Source organism: Lycorma delicatula, chromosome 1, assembly GCF_047948215.1.
Source record: "Lycorma delicatula isolate Av1 chromosome 1, ASM4794821v1, whole genome shotgun sequence".
NCBI classification, from domain to species: domain Eukaryota; kingdom Metazoa; phylum Arthropoda; class Insecta; order Hemiptera; family Fulgoridae; genus Lycorma; species Lycorma delicatula.
In genome coordinates this window covers 336,865,660-336,880,639 of record NC_134455.1, presented here as the reverse complement: position 1 = coordinate 336,880,639, position 14,980 = coordinate 336,865,660, and the positions used below count along the sequence as shown (strand labels likewise).

The following is a 14,980-nucleotide window of genomic DNA, read 5'->3' as shown; positions in this document are numbered from 1 at the left end:
ATAATATTACGTATGTTACTATCAAAGTAACGCTAAAAGACATGCATAGATTTATCACACTGTTAACTGCATTAATTGTATAAATTTCAAACTCGTTTAGAAAAAAAACAAACTCTTAAGCCCGAGTTATTTGTGTTTTTAGTACAAGCGTTAAGAATTACAAATAGAGAAAAATATATTAACTCTCAAATACACAAAATTTAAACATAAAAAAAGAGTAATAATAATATTTTCTTAAACTAGCTGTGAAGATCAAGTTTATAATACCATCTAGGATGCACGCTCATTGCGAGGTCATAAAATATAATGATTTGGTTGAAGTTTGAGTACTGCACATTATACAGTGATTAGTTTATGGCAAAGTTCTACCAGATATAAAAGAGAGTAAATATTAAGTCCTAGAATTCGTACATGTAAAACTTTGAATTTGTTCGAGTAATTTACAAATTTATAAATTGATGGTGGTAGTTGTTGCGAATTTAATTTTTGATGAAATAAGTTTTTTCTTCTCTAAGTACAGTTAGCGTATTTAGATTTATTAACCTTTAGATATCTTATATTTATAATAATTAAAGTTAGAAAAGTAATAATCCAAGGATGATGTTTGAAAATAAAGGTTTTTCTAATAATAATGTAATGATTCGTTTAATATGTCAGTTAACGATGAAATAGATATCAGAATTATGAATTCAAATTGTTTTCGATGTATTATTATTATTACATTGTATTGCAATATAGTTCTGATTCATTAGTTTTAGGATAATAACATTAGAATAGTATTAAAAACATCTAACTGCATACCGAAAAAATTCAGACACACAAAGGCCTGAGACCAGGAGGTATTCATTCTACCACTAAATTTGTGGAAAAATAATATATATATATATATATATATATATATTTTGCACAAATTTAGTGGTAGAATGAATACCTCCTGGTCTCAGGCCTTTGTGTGTCTGAATTTTTATATATATATATATATATATATAATTCATAAATAATATATAATATTTTTTTTTTTTGTCTTCAGTCATTTGACTGGTTTGATGCAGCTCTCCAAGATTCCCTATCTAGTGCTAGTCGTTTCATTTCAGTATACCCTCTACATCCTACATCCCTAAAAATTTGTTTTACATATTCCAAACGTGGCCTGCCTACACAATTTTTTCTTTCTACCTGTCCTTCCAATATTAAAGCGACTATTCCAGGATGCCTTAGTATGTGGCCTATAAGTCTGTCTCTTCTTTTAACTATATCTTTCCAAATGCTTCTTTCTTCATCTATTTGTCGCAATACCATTTGTCACTTTATCCACCCATTTGATTTTTAACATTCTCCTATAGCACCACATTTCAAAAGCTTCTAATCTTTTCTTCTCAGATACTCCGATTGTCCAAGTTTCACTTCCATATAAAGCGACACTCCAAACATATACTTTCAAAAATCTTTTCCTGACATTTAAATTAATTTATAATATAATATATAATTCACCACATAAACGTTAAATTAATTATGAAATGGAAATCTTGTCCATATATATATAGGTTTAAATAAACTAACTCTAGGGATGAACGCGTCTTCCCAAATCAGCTGATCTGGAAGTCGAGACTTGCAGCGTTCAAGTCCTAGTAAAGGCAGTTAGTTACTTTTATACGGATTTGAATACTAGATCTTGGATATCGGAGTTCCTTTGGTGGTTGGATTTCAATTAATCACAAATCTACGGAATGGTCGAACTGAAACTGTACAAGACTACACTTCACTTAAACTCATACATATCATCCTCATACATCCTCTGGAATAATATCTGAACGGTAATTCCTGGAGGCTAGACAGGAAAACGAAAGAAAAAATGGTTTAAGTAAACTAAAGAGAAGTATTAAAGAGAAAGTAGATATAGGTGTCGTGTGTTGGAATAAGCATGATGCTAAGATTTATCTTAGGACACTTTAATTTGGTAATGACTCAAAAGTAATTGGAGGATGAATTACAGTTTTAAATTTTTCACACGGCAATTTTTATCTTCAAACGTACATATTTGAACGAAGAATTAATGGCTAGTAAACGAATTGGTTAAAGAAACAATGACAGTTGAAAATTCGGGCTTCAATAGCTGATCTCCATAATATTCGATACCACATAAAACAAACAATAAAGATTCATTAGCACCTTTATTGGTATTCACAGCAACAAACTAACAACTGCAAACATCTTATGTTCAAACTTATTTTGCAGCGTATTAAAAATGCCAAGCCTGTTCGGATTCAAAAACAGGACTTCTTATGAAAGTCCATCACCACGGTAAAGTGGTAGCACTTTACCGTGGAGATTAGTAAAATACCGTATTTATTTCTGTACCCCCCCGCCACAGAATAAGCCCCGCACCACGATTTTCGGGACCGAAAATATGAAAAAAAAAATCGAGTAAATACCGGTATTTTAAAGTGCAACAGACATGATAAAAAAAATACGTAAATACGAAAATATTCAGAAAGTAAAGCATTTAATTCGTTCATTTAAATTACAATATTAATATTACATTAATAATTAATTACCGTAAGTATTAGTTTAGTTCAGAATCAGTAGGCTAGTAAAACGAAAAGAAAGTATCATGTTGAAAAGGATCATTTTAATACACTTTTTAATATGGGATTTTATTTTTAATTAATCACTGACATTGTCAATGTCTGTAGAAGAGTTACCAGTAGTCTCCACGTCGTTCTGCCAAAGGTAGTCGTCTTCACTACCATCAAGTTCATTAGATATTCCGCATTTTTAAAACTTTTCCTTACTAATTCCGTGGAAATACCTTCCCAAGCATCTTTTATCAAAACACAAATCTGGTTAAAATCTGGGCGTTTGATTCTTCCTGTAGACGTGAGAAAGAAATTTTCATTAGCCATCCATTTACTGTCAATTGTTTTATTGCAGATTTGAACGATTTATTACTGCAGACATCTAGTGGTTGCAATAGAGATGTCAATCCGCCTGGAATTATTACTTGGTCTGTCACACCCTTTTTAAAATGTCTTTCACTTTATCAGTCGTATGCCCTCGATAACTATCCATTACTAGCATACCGGTATTTTTTTTATTAAGTAGATCTCCTGATCGCTTTTGCCATACACACCTGATCCAATCTAAAATTAAGATTTCGTCCATCAAACGTGATTCCTATGCTCTGATAATAACTCCATTTACCTGTACGATAGGAAGATGTTTTCTTTTAAAACCAATGTACGGAGGAAATTTTGATCCATCAGAAGTAATCCAAAGCATAACATTACACCTTTATTTTTCATTACCACGAGTACGAAACGTAACACTTTTTACAATTTTTTGGTTTACAATTTTGTCAAATGGAATTTCAAAATATACGGGGTTTGATCAGCGTTTCCTATTTGAGAAGGCAAATAGCCTTTATCTTTTTTAAGATTTATTATGTATTTGTGAAAATGTAATATTTTTTGTTCATAAGCGTCTGGAAGTCGTTTAGAAATGGCCGTCTTTCGTCTTATTGACAAATCATTTCGTGAAAAAAATCGTATTATCCATCCACAGCTTTCTTAAAATCAACTTTATTCATTGATTTAGCGATTTCACGAGCATAGATTGACACATTTCTGTCGTGACAGCATAACCGCATTTCCTTTTTTCCATAACAAAGTCATACAATTTTTTTTTCTACGTCTGTGTATTTTGGTTTTAAGCCACGAAAAGTCCTTTTATTACCAGTGACTTTCACCAGAAGTTGTTTCTTCTTACGCCAGTCTCGAATGCAGTTGTTATCTACGTCAAATTTTCTTCCTGCCGCCCGATTTGTAATTTTTTCAGCCTCTTCTATAACGCGCAGTTGTTCATTTACTGGAAAAGATCGTAGACGCTGTCCTTTTATACTAATTTTAATGGCGTAATTAAAATAAATCAAGGTATTAAACCTTACAAGATAAACTAAACAGATAAAATGCACATAACCGTCCACATACACAAACAGTACAATGATTATGGCGAATAGACAAGACGACGATGGGTAACTGATACAATGGGTAACTGTAGTGTCATTAGAACCGGATGCAACCTGTACAGAATGAATCAGTTTTATAAAAATATCATAACTTCGTTCCTATCGATAATATGAACAGGATGTTAATAATTAAGATTGTATTCTGTATAGACGACATCCGGTATTGATAAACGAAAGTCTAATGTAACTATATTTATGGGATTGAATTTAGGTAGTTCTATTTCTGGCTAAAGGCTATGTTTCAAGTAAGCCCTGCACCCTTATTTTTTCTCTCCAATTCCTAGAAAAAAAGTGCGGGGAATACTTGAATAAAAACGTAATAATAATAATAATAACCTGCAGATCTCCTTGGAGGGTGGATTAGCCCTCACTGAGATGGGGAGCACCGAGGTGCGAGGGCTAGCCACCGACGTCAGTCGCCGAGCGCAGAAGGCTCCCCACCTCGAAGAAAAGCCTCGGAAGTAGTAAGCAAAAGAGATACACGGAAGGTATAAATATCACTCTCGCAGCTGCATGTTGACGATAAAGCTGAATTTATGAATTCAGCTTTATGAATTTCCATGAACTCCAATGAATTTATCATTGGAGTTTATCATTGGAGTTACCGTACTGCCAGTAACTCTATTGAAAAAAGAGCTGCATAATTGGCACAAATAAAATCTTCTAGAAAAACAATGTCTACTTAATTTGAATTCGAATTGTTCATTAATTATTAATTCGTAAAATAATATTACCACGTTTCATCGTTCTGAATTTAATAAAATTGATGAGCAGGCTTATCATTACGGTAGCAAAACACAACTTATTAATTTGATGATAAGTAAGTTAAGAATTATACTTTAGCACTTAGTAAACTACTAAAGTTATGGAATAATGTAGCTAGAAGATTGTTGATATATTAGAAAATAACACCGTAATATAAAAATATGAGTTAAATGGAAAAAGGAAGGGTATCAAACTTGTAACTGATGAAACGGATTTTGTATTCTCAGCGAATATTGGTATTTCAGCTTTATAGTAAATCTGAATCGAACAAAATGAATTTTTGCCAAATCTTAAAACATATCTTAAAGAATGAAAAGTTCCCTCTAATCAGGCATTTCAACACGGAAGAATAGTTGTAAGATCTACGCCTTAAAAGTTTAATTTAGAGAAGTAGCAAAATTTATAGACTGAAGCAGTTTTTCTTAGATTAGAGTGAAGTTCATTTGAAAGAATTTTGAAGAATGCATTTCTAAATTAAAATTATTTATTAACAAAAAATGATCAGGAATACAATATTAAATGAAAACTTTTCGTAAAATTGAATAGACACCGTAAACCATTCTTAATTATGAGAAAACGTAGGATGTACTATAAATACTGCGTTCTAATATAAATTATTTCCATTTTTTTATTAATTAATAAACAAGATTATAACAATTACATGATACCAAGGTAACAGAAGTAAAGATTTGTACCTGAGATTAAGGCTTGTAGTATGTCAGCTACCATCAAAATCTAACATCTTAGTCTCTTAAAACTGCATATTTTGTGAAACGATTAATAATCGTTTATGTTCAATATGTATCTTTGAGATTCAGTGAGTAACTAGTGGGTAACAGTAAATATATCCTTTCATCGGCAAAAATAAATTATAAAACATTAAAAATTTAATTTCAGTAAAATTTTATTAAAAAATAAAATTAACGTCAACATAACATTAAAAAAATTAACTCGTCGTTTATAACAAAATATGCTTAGTCAACTAGTATTGCTGTCTACTTATAATATCAATATACTTACTTTCGGTGTATAGATATCATCTTAAAACAAAACAAAACTATTTATATTTCTTTATGTTTCAAATTTGTCAAATGTTATTAAACTCATAAATATTTAATTTTTTCTAAAGAAAAAATTATGTTCAAACACTCCTGAATTATTATCTTACTATCTTGATCTAATTTATTCGTAGAATAAAACACTTCCCTTCCATTATAATGACAACAGAAATAACTTATTCGTCCCTATGATATAATTCGTATCAGCCCATATGTTCACCTATTGTCGTAGTTCTGGAAGAGACGTGCTACGCAGTAGCAAAAGCAGTAATATTACTATGAGATGTTACCATCTGCTCTCACGTATTTAATATAGAATTGCTTTATTACATACTGACACAGTAAGAGAAAGCCAGAAATCCAGTTATCACTTCGACACCTTCTGTTTGTTTTGTAGACATACTTAATCCTTTTGTGCCAGAAATTTGTATAGGGTTAATATTAAGCCGTAAACCTAGCAACTTGTCATTCCTATACGTACACGTGATCTAGAATTCCTTACTTTTTTCTTTATAAAACAGTACTTATTATAATAATGACAAGGAATACATTTTTTCAAATAATTTATAGAGCATAAATCACAGAACTGTAAAACTTCGTGTGAACGACAAAAAATATATTTTCGAATTGTATTTAATACTGTAACATATATTGTGAATCAAAAGAAAAGAAATCAGTTTTCTTCACTTTTATAGTTATCTTTCTCATTTAATTTACTTCCGTAAAAAAAGTAGAAGAAAAATTACAATCAAATAAATGCAGAGTTTTGTCTTCATATTTACTCACTTCATTAATATAATTACGTCTTATATACAAATATTTATTTATATCTTTGCGTTTAAAATTTCCTGTAATCTCTTATGAAAACGATCTTCAAAGGAAACTGTGAAAAGGTTCCTAAGATGAAATTCAAAAGTGAAGAATCTCTTACTGATGTAACTATTTATCCATTATTTATCTTAGGCATGTATTAGAAAATAATGTACTTCGGTTTACAGAGAACTCGATTATTTGCATTTTTTTTTTCAAAAAAGAAATAGAAGTACTTGAAACTTCTCTGCATTTTGTAAATATTTCTCTTTTAGATACTGTATTTAATTGAATAATAAATTTTGCAAAAACATCATATTAATTATTGTTAGAACTCTTGACAACTTGATGTAGGCTCTAGAGTATAAAATGAAAGAATAAATTTCAATATTTTTGGGGAGAATTTATTTAAAAAAAATTATAATACAGCCTCTCTTATGATTAAAAAAGGATTCTTTTTATATAGTTCTACGTCAGACTTTTGTTTGATTTCTAATATTTTTCGCCAAAATAAAATAATTAATTAGCATTTATTACTTCGACGTAATGCAGTGTCAAAAAAAAATATAACATATTTTTTCTTTAAGGTTACTGTAAATTCGAACCATCTCATATTAGATCCACGAAATATCTGCGTTTTCATAAATTTTCGTACGAAAAAGTATCTTTTTGATATATTTTTCTAAATTTTAAATATCAAAACTATTTTAAATTTTGCAATTTATACATATAAAATAAATAATATTTAAGTTAAATTTTTGGAACATCGCACAGTTTATGTTTCATTTGCAACTACGTATTTTAAATTTAACATTAAATATTATCAACAAGAAAAAAAGACTTGTTACGGGTACCTCTTTCGGCTATTATAGCAGATGAATTTGAAAATTCACTATTACCGAATAATTTCCAGAATCACAAAATTCTTTTACATAAAAGACGTAATTAATTTTAACCAGATTATCGATGATGAAACAAATATAATTTTTAATAAGATTAACTCGCTAAATCCTAACATTAATTTTGCGATAAATCATGAAATCAATAAAATAGTATTAATTATTTAGATATGATAACTGAAAAAAAATTTAATAATAATAGTTTATAAATGGACATACATAGAAAATTAACTCAGCATAACACTATAATACATGCTAACCGGTCCCATCCATGGAATCAAAAAATGGCACCTTTTAATTCATTGATTTATAATCAATGAATCTATTAAATATCTCAAACATAACAATCTAAATCTAAACTCTGAATTAAATTTTGTAAAGAACATAGTAATATTAAATGACTACAATGAAAAACCGATTAATAAATTATACTTTAAAATCAAAAATAAAATATATATAAAAAATAACATAATGATTCAGAAAAATGTTATATAAAAATAGGATACAACCTATTTTAAACATAGGTATACTTTGACAAAATATATAAACTTTATAATCTAAAATGTACATACACCACTATCAATAAAATAATAAATTTTTTAAACTACGATCCTACAAAAATTATAAACTCTAAATATATAAATATCTTAGTTAGACAAGGAGTTTATAGTTTAAAATATGGAGACTGCCATCTAAAATTTGATGGCAATCGTTCTTTTTCTGTTAGAGCTACAGAACATATTAATAGTATAAAGAAAGGCTATTTAGATAAATCTAATCGTGCTAAACACATTTTACAAAGTAAACATAATTACAACTCTGATGATTTTATTAAAATATTAGATTTTTCCAACGATTTTTATAAAACCAACATTCTCGAAAATTTTCATATATATTATAATAACAATAAATTAATAAACGAAAAAATCAAATTTGAAGAGGATATTCTATTTAAACAAATAATTAATAATTATCAAGTTAACTAACCTGATTATCTCCCTCCAACTATTACTATTCATAATAACTGATACACTCTGACGTAATTACTTTTATACAATGACGACCAGTTGTTAAGATTTTAATATTTTTTTTTAATTTACGTTTTTAATTTTAATGTTTTAAATTACGAAAAAAAGTTTCTTCTGAGGATAATCGAACGATCGAATGTACTAGCACATAATATAAATTGTTGGTAAGGTTGATTTTTATTTTATTTTTAAATTATAACTAACAAATATTTATTAGGATTTCAATTGTTGACGTCCTCAATCAACCCGATTGTTTATGACAAATTTATAATAAATGTTTAAAATTATTTTTTTTTTAGAATGATGTACGAATAAATAATTGTCTCGTTTAAATATTACTTGTTACATAACTTCTTCGAAATCTCTTCTATTTTTTTCTAGCTCGTCGGATTCAAAAAATATTCAGCCGTCGCATTTTTTTACTTAAATAGATATTTAGAGTTCGTTTTGAGAGGGTAGAAATAATATTTTTAAATAAGTTACGTGAACTGTAATTAAGTTATCTATAATAAGATTTATAAAAACGATGTTTAGTATTTGTACAAAACGTAATTACTAATAGACGAGATATTTTTAAAAATTCAAAAATCTATTTTTAATTTATACGGATTAAATTTTTTACTGTTTCCTTAGTTTTTAATCGGCTTAAAATCATTATAAATTAAGAGAGGAACTTAGGAAATATTTTAAATCGAGTAAGAAGCGAATGTAAGCACCTATTAATAAGTCTTTGTACGGGGTTTTAAAGATTAAGCGAATCAAGGTTTTTAAATGTATAATATTAATTCATCCGAAGTATACCTAGGCGGGTCGGTAAAAAATTCAAATTTACACTATATTTAATGATGTTTGAAAGAAACAGGGCCCATAAAGATAATCGTTCCGTTTCTTTATTACAAAAAATTTTGATAATGAAACGAATTCTTATTTTAAAATAACATGACGTAAAAGCAATGAGAGAAAATTTCGATGTCATAAATTCAAATTTTAAATTGTTAATAGCAACATTCATAGTCGTCAGACAGATGTTATTCAATAAAACCATCCCGCGCCAATTTGTCCCAGGAGATTCATTTCCTTTTGTTCACCGTGCCACCCACAGTAAAATCATTCGGGGAAACCCGTTTACCCCTCAAGCGAATTCAGCAATAATTCATTCTTAACTCGATTCGACCAGTTCAAATAATTAATTCTTCGATCTAATCCACTATCTGACCGTTTAGTCTTTAATATTTCAGTTCAAACAACTAAATAATTTTAGTTTAAAATTACTAAAACTACTAAATTACTACTGTTTCAGTTTATCTACCCTCCAAACATATTCTCTAATTTTAAATGTAAAAACGGAATGATACATTTTCTTTCATTTCTCTTCCTAGATTACTTTCAAACAATTTTTTTTTTATTTCTTCTGCCTTATTTTCGTTGTTTTATGAAACACAAGAATATTAAGAATTACAGTTAACTTACACTTATTTTGGGGACTAGATAATTTTATATAAAATTTGTGAATTATAAAATACAACTTTTGTTCTCAACGAAAAGTTCATTTATATAACTAAAATTTTTAAATTTATAACTGAGTTATATAAAAGGATTGTGCAAGTAAATTTCATGTTTTATTTAATATTTTTATTATCGTTTATTATACAATGAATTTTGTGCTAAGATTTCAAAAATATGTTTGCCTCGGTACACTTTGGATAATACTTACATAAATTCTTGATAAAGTTTTCTGATAAAAAATTGCAATATTTTTCTCAATACCTTGGGAAAACTTTTTTCCAATGTATAATTTCAAAACGAAGAGTTTCTGAGCCCATATTTAAATGAATTTTTTTTTGTTTTATTTTCACTTGGTCAAATATGTCCTGAAATTCTTAACATTGAGAGAAAATAATAAAAAACTTTAAAATACAGAATTAAATGTGAATTAAAATGTAATTAGACTCATCAAAGAAAAGTATTTATTTGCTAGATGAAACAGACCTGATTGCCGGTATTAGTTAATACTGAATCTTTACGATTCTATAGCAGTTACTTTACAATGATTCATAAGTTTAAACTTTTTTTTTTATTAATGATAACGGTTATTGATAAATACCTATTTAGGACAATCAACAATTTATCAAAAAATAGGGTGTATCCTTGATTATTTCCCATGGTCCTCTAATAAAATAAAATGGCATCACAGTTCGCAGTAATATCGCATAATGACATGCAAAACAATGAAAAAAGTTGTTTTCATATATATATATATATATATATATATATATATATATATATATATCAGGCATTTTTTATTTAATACTCGTAAAAGATACTTTAAATTTTCATTGATATGTTATGATTACCGTAGTTTTTTTAATCGTGATAGCAAATGTGTTTTAGTATTGAATGGTTACATGGTAAAGATTACTATTGATATAAAGTGAATGGTAAAAGTTTCCTCAAGTAAATGTTGAGATATTTTTCAGAAAAAAAAGTATAATAATATGATACAGTAATTTACAAATAGAATATTAATTACGAGTATAAAACTAATAAATTTATACAAGTTAAAGCTAAGAAACCATTTTATATGTGTTTATTTTTTTTATACATAAGATTGCGTTTAACGTTTTGAAGTTTATATATACATCTATATTCATTACATTATTTCTCATGTCTTGTTTTTGTAACTAATAACGTTTCACCTTATTTTAAAAAAATCAAGTTTACGATTAAAAACAGACTACTTGCCGAACAGCAGTCTGTTGTTGATTAAATTGAAAATTCTTTTAGGAAAAGGGCAGTCTTAATGATTTAGAAGAGTTATATAATTATGAGTTCAAACATTTACAGCAGAAGATGAAATTGTATTAAATTTATCTCTTTATTCGACACAAAATTTCTTTAATACGCCTTCCATTGAGGTTTGAGCTATTTTAGAAGATTTTTCTGGAGCCCAGTCTTAGAAGAGTCAGTGGCTGACCGGGTATCACTCCAGAAATCACATTAATAATTGGAGAGATAAGTCCTACTCCGAAAAAAAAATTGGATCTTTTAATTTTTTATTTTTGTATAATAACAATCTTCTCAGTACGAGTAACATGCTGCATAATATACGACGATTTTATGTTAATTTATTATTTACGGTAAAAAATGTCGTCGGCTGAATAACATTCTCTTCTTAGTTTGACCCCAACATTCAGCGGTACCACCAAATAAAGAGAAATTAAGAAATTTTTATGATTAAACTTAATAAACAATTACTCGTTTTAGAGTAAGTTAATAAAATTACTGAGCGAGACACCAAAGAAAGCATAGTTGTTTTTATATTCAGTTAGTTTTATTAAAAATAACTCTATTTAACTTTCTTACGTAATGAGTAATATAATTCAACCGCCACCGTTGAAGAACAAAGAGGTGCCCTACAGCAATGTTTATGAAACAAAGTTTCTGTCTAATTAAAGTACACACAAAATTACATTTAGAAATACAAAAAGTATTTGCATGTATTTCAGATATACATTTCGAATCCACGTTTTTGTTTCTTTCATTGCCAGAAGAAAAATATGCTTTTTATGTCATTTTAAATAATGAAAATACTGTTTGTACACTTTGTTATTTTAGTAATTAAATTCCTAACTCTAACCACCTTTAAAGTGGCAGAATTCATGAAGTATTTTTATTGAAGATGTTTTTATAAAATATATTCTCCTTTACTCTTATATACAACACTTGAAATGTCTCAAAGAGTTCCATTCATGAGTGTGAATGGTGAAAAGAAACATGAATAGTTGATAGTCAATTTTGTTTTCATAGATAATTCATGTTTTACGAATTCGGGTGTAATTTCATTGAATGTAGTGATTCCAACACCAGAAAGGATTAATTATTTCTAAACAATTTGAAGGCAAGAACGTTAAGAATAGACTACATTTTTAGTTAACAAAAAAAAAAATCATTCTTACAAATCATTTCAGAACAAATTATACATTCGTAGTGTTTGTATTACATAATAAAATATTCGTTTGTAATACAAATAAACCACTTTCAATTTAATAAAATTATATTCTACGCGGTTTATTTTAATTGTGTTCACATATAGCAATGTCAGAAAGGTTGACTTTGTAATTTTAATTTTCACCATCAGCTAATTTAGTTTCTCATCCGTCAAAATAGAATCGATCAAACTTCATAGATTATTATTTATCCCATCCAACTGCTAGAGAATGATTTATGTAAAGTGGACTTAAATTTGATTAACTGTTTGCAATCGTAGTGATAATAGAACACGCAAAAATTGTGAGGCTGAATAATTTCTGCTACCCGCACTCTTCATAGACCGAGTGTTTCACAAGAAATGAAAAAAAAACTTTAGGGTTTGTTCTACAACTGAGAATAAACAAAAAAATCATACAAACATGAAGTCAGAAAGGCTTCCTTTTCGAGTTACATGTTAGAAAAATTTGGTCTTGATTTCTGCCTCAATAGTAAAATGAAACCAAATTTAAATCTGCCACGTTTCGATTTCTTTTGTGATCAATAGAAGTAAAATTTCTAAAAATCTTCTTCATGTTCAGTTGACTTTACTTAAATAAATTTTCCCAGAATTAAATGCTTTGCACATTTTTTCAAAAGTATTTTTTACTGGCAATTTATCGAAGTTATTTTTCATCAAAGTTAAAAAGTTTCATTTTTTCACTCAAATTTTGTGTTTGATAATTTTCCCAAAAAAAGATGCAGTTCTTGGTCTGTTTTATTCAATTTTTCAATATAAAAACTTTATTAATCTATCAAATTTACCCTTAATTTAAATCCTAATTAAAGTTACATTTAAAGCTACATTTAATCCTTGGAGTAGAAATCTGGGAAAAATTTTTCCCATGGTATAACTTCAAAACGAAGAGTTTCTGAACCCATATTTAAATGAATGTTTTTTGCTTTATTTTCACTTGTCAAACATATCCTGAAATTCTTAATATTGAAAAGAAATAATAAAATTTTAAAACACAGATTCAAATGTGAATTAAAATGTAATGAAAGACTCATCAAAGAAAAGTATTTATTTGCCAGATTAATCAAAAATAGGTACTGTATTTTCCTAAACGAGATAGTGAAAAGACTCTGACTGCAGCCGAGCTGGAAATGACAGAAAAGATCAAATAAATGATGAAGGGTATAAAGTTTTTTTTTTAATTACTTTTCACGGCCTACTCAAAGCAAGATAAAGTGGTGAAACATATCTAAAATAATAAATACTATCAGCACCCGTTAAAAAAATGTTAAAATAAAGTAGGATTGCCAAATTTCACTAGTAATATTTTGTTATCTTGTTACAGCCAAATATATTTTACAGACATTCTTTAGAGTTAATAAATAATGTCTTGTATAGCTGACACAAGCGTAGTAGGGCTAAATTTATATTACAAACAACCGGAGACATCAATACAAATCTAATCCCGGCTAAAATGAAGTTCTTACAGATAAATACCAACATTTTTAAAATGTCGATCTCATGTTTTATTTATGTTCATAAAAAAACGCAAATAGAAGTAGTTTAAAGCTTTGAAACCTGATCTTCTGGGTTACAATATATTAAAATCGGCAAATTTATTCATATAATATTCTCCGTATAGTATAAATTAAATAACTATTTTACAGCGACCTGTAGCGAGTTTATTTCATATTCTAGTTCGATACTACTAGCATATTATTTTTGAACGTGTAGTAGTGTGTATTTTACTAACACACTTGAATTTTAATTTCAACTTGAAAATATTATACGTCAGAGTGTTTTTCTTTCCACCCTGTGAAGTTTAATAGTGTCGTCAGTGCTAGTGGTTCGGCTTTTTCATCATTCAACTCATCATCATAAAAAAATATATCACAGCAATCGGGTGGCTGCTCGCTATGGTAAGATGACGAGATAGATACGTATATTGCTTTATTATAAAACCAAACTCCGCGAAATTCTTATAGCTAAACAAAATAATTACCTTACTTACTCCTGCAAATATAAATTATCTCGATAAACAAAGAATAATGGTCAAACTTTATTATACTGTCTGCATTTTTGGAAGAATTCGTTAGGGTGTCGGTGAAGTATAAAACGTTTTTCAGAAAGATCATTTAACGTTTCCATCATACAGAAGGTAGAAATAAGGAATTAATAATACTTATTCCGTGGCAAAAGCAATTGCTTCATACAGGAATATTTTCATTGTTCGAATTGCAGAATAATTATACATATTCAGATTTAAATAATATTGTACTAACCCCGCCGGATTGGTCAAGTGGTAAACTCGTCGTCGTAAATCAGCTGATATCGAAGTCGAAGTTTTCATGTTCAAATCCTAATAAACGAATACTTTTATTCGAATTTGAATACTAGATCGTGGATACCGATGT

General features: G+C 28.2%; 1 protein-coding gene across 1 annotated transcript in view; it reads right to left on the bottom strand.

The window, feature by feature from the left end:
- Positions 1-14,980, bottom strand: part of LOC142334301 (neuropeptide SIFamide receptor-like) — a 668,171-nt gene that overhangs the window by 569,896 nt on the left and 83,295 nt on the right. The window lies entirely within an intron of this gene.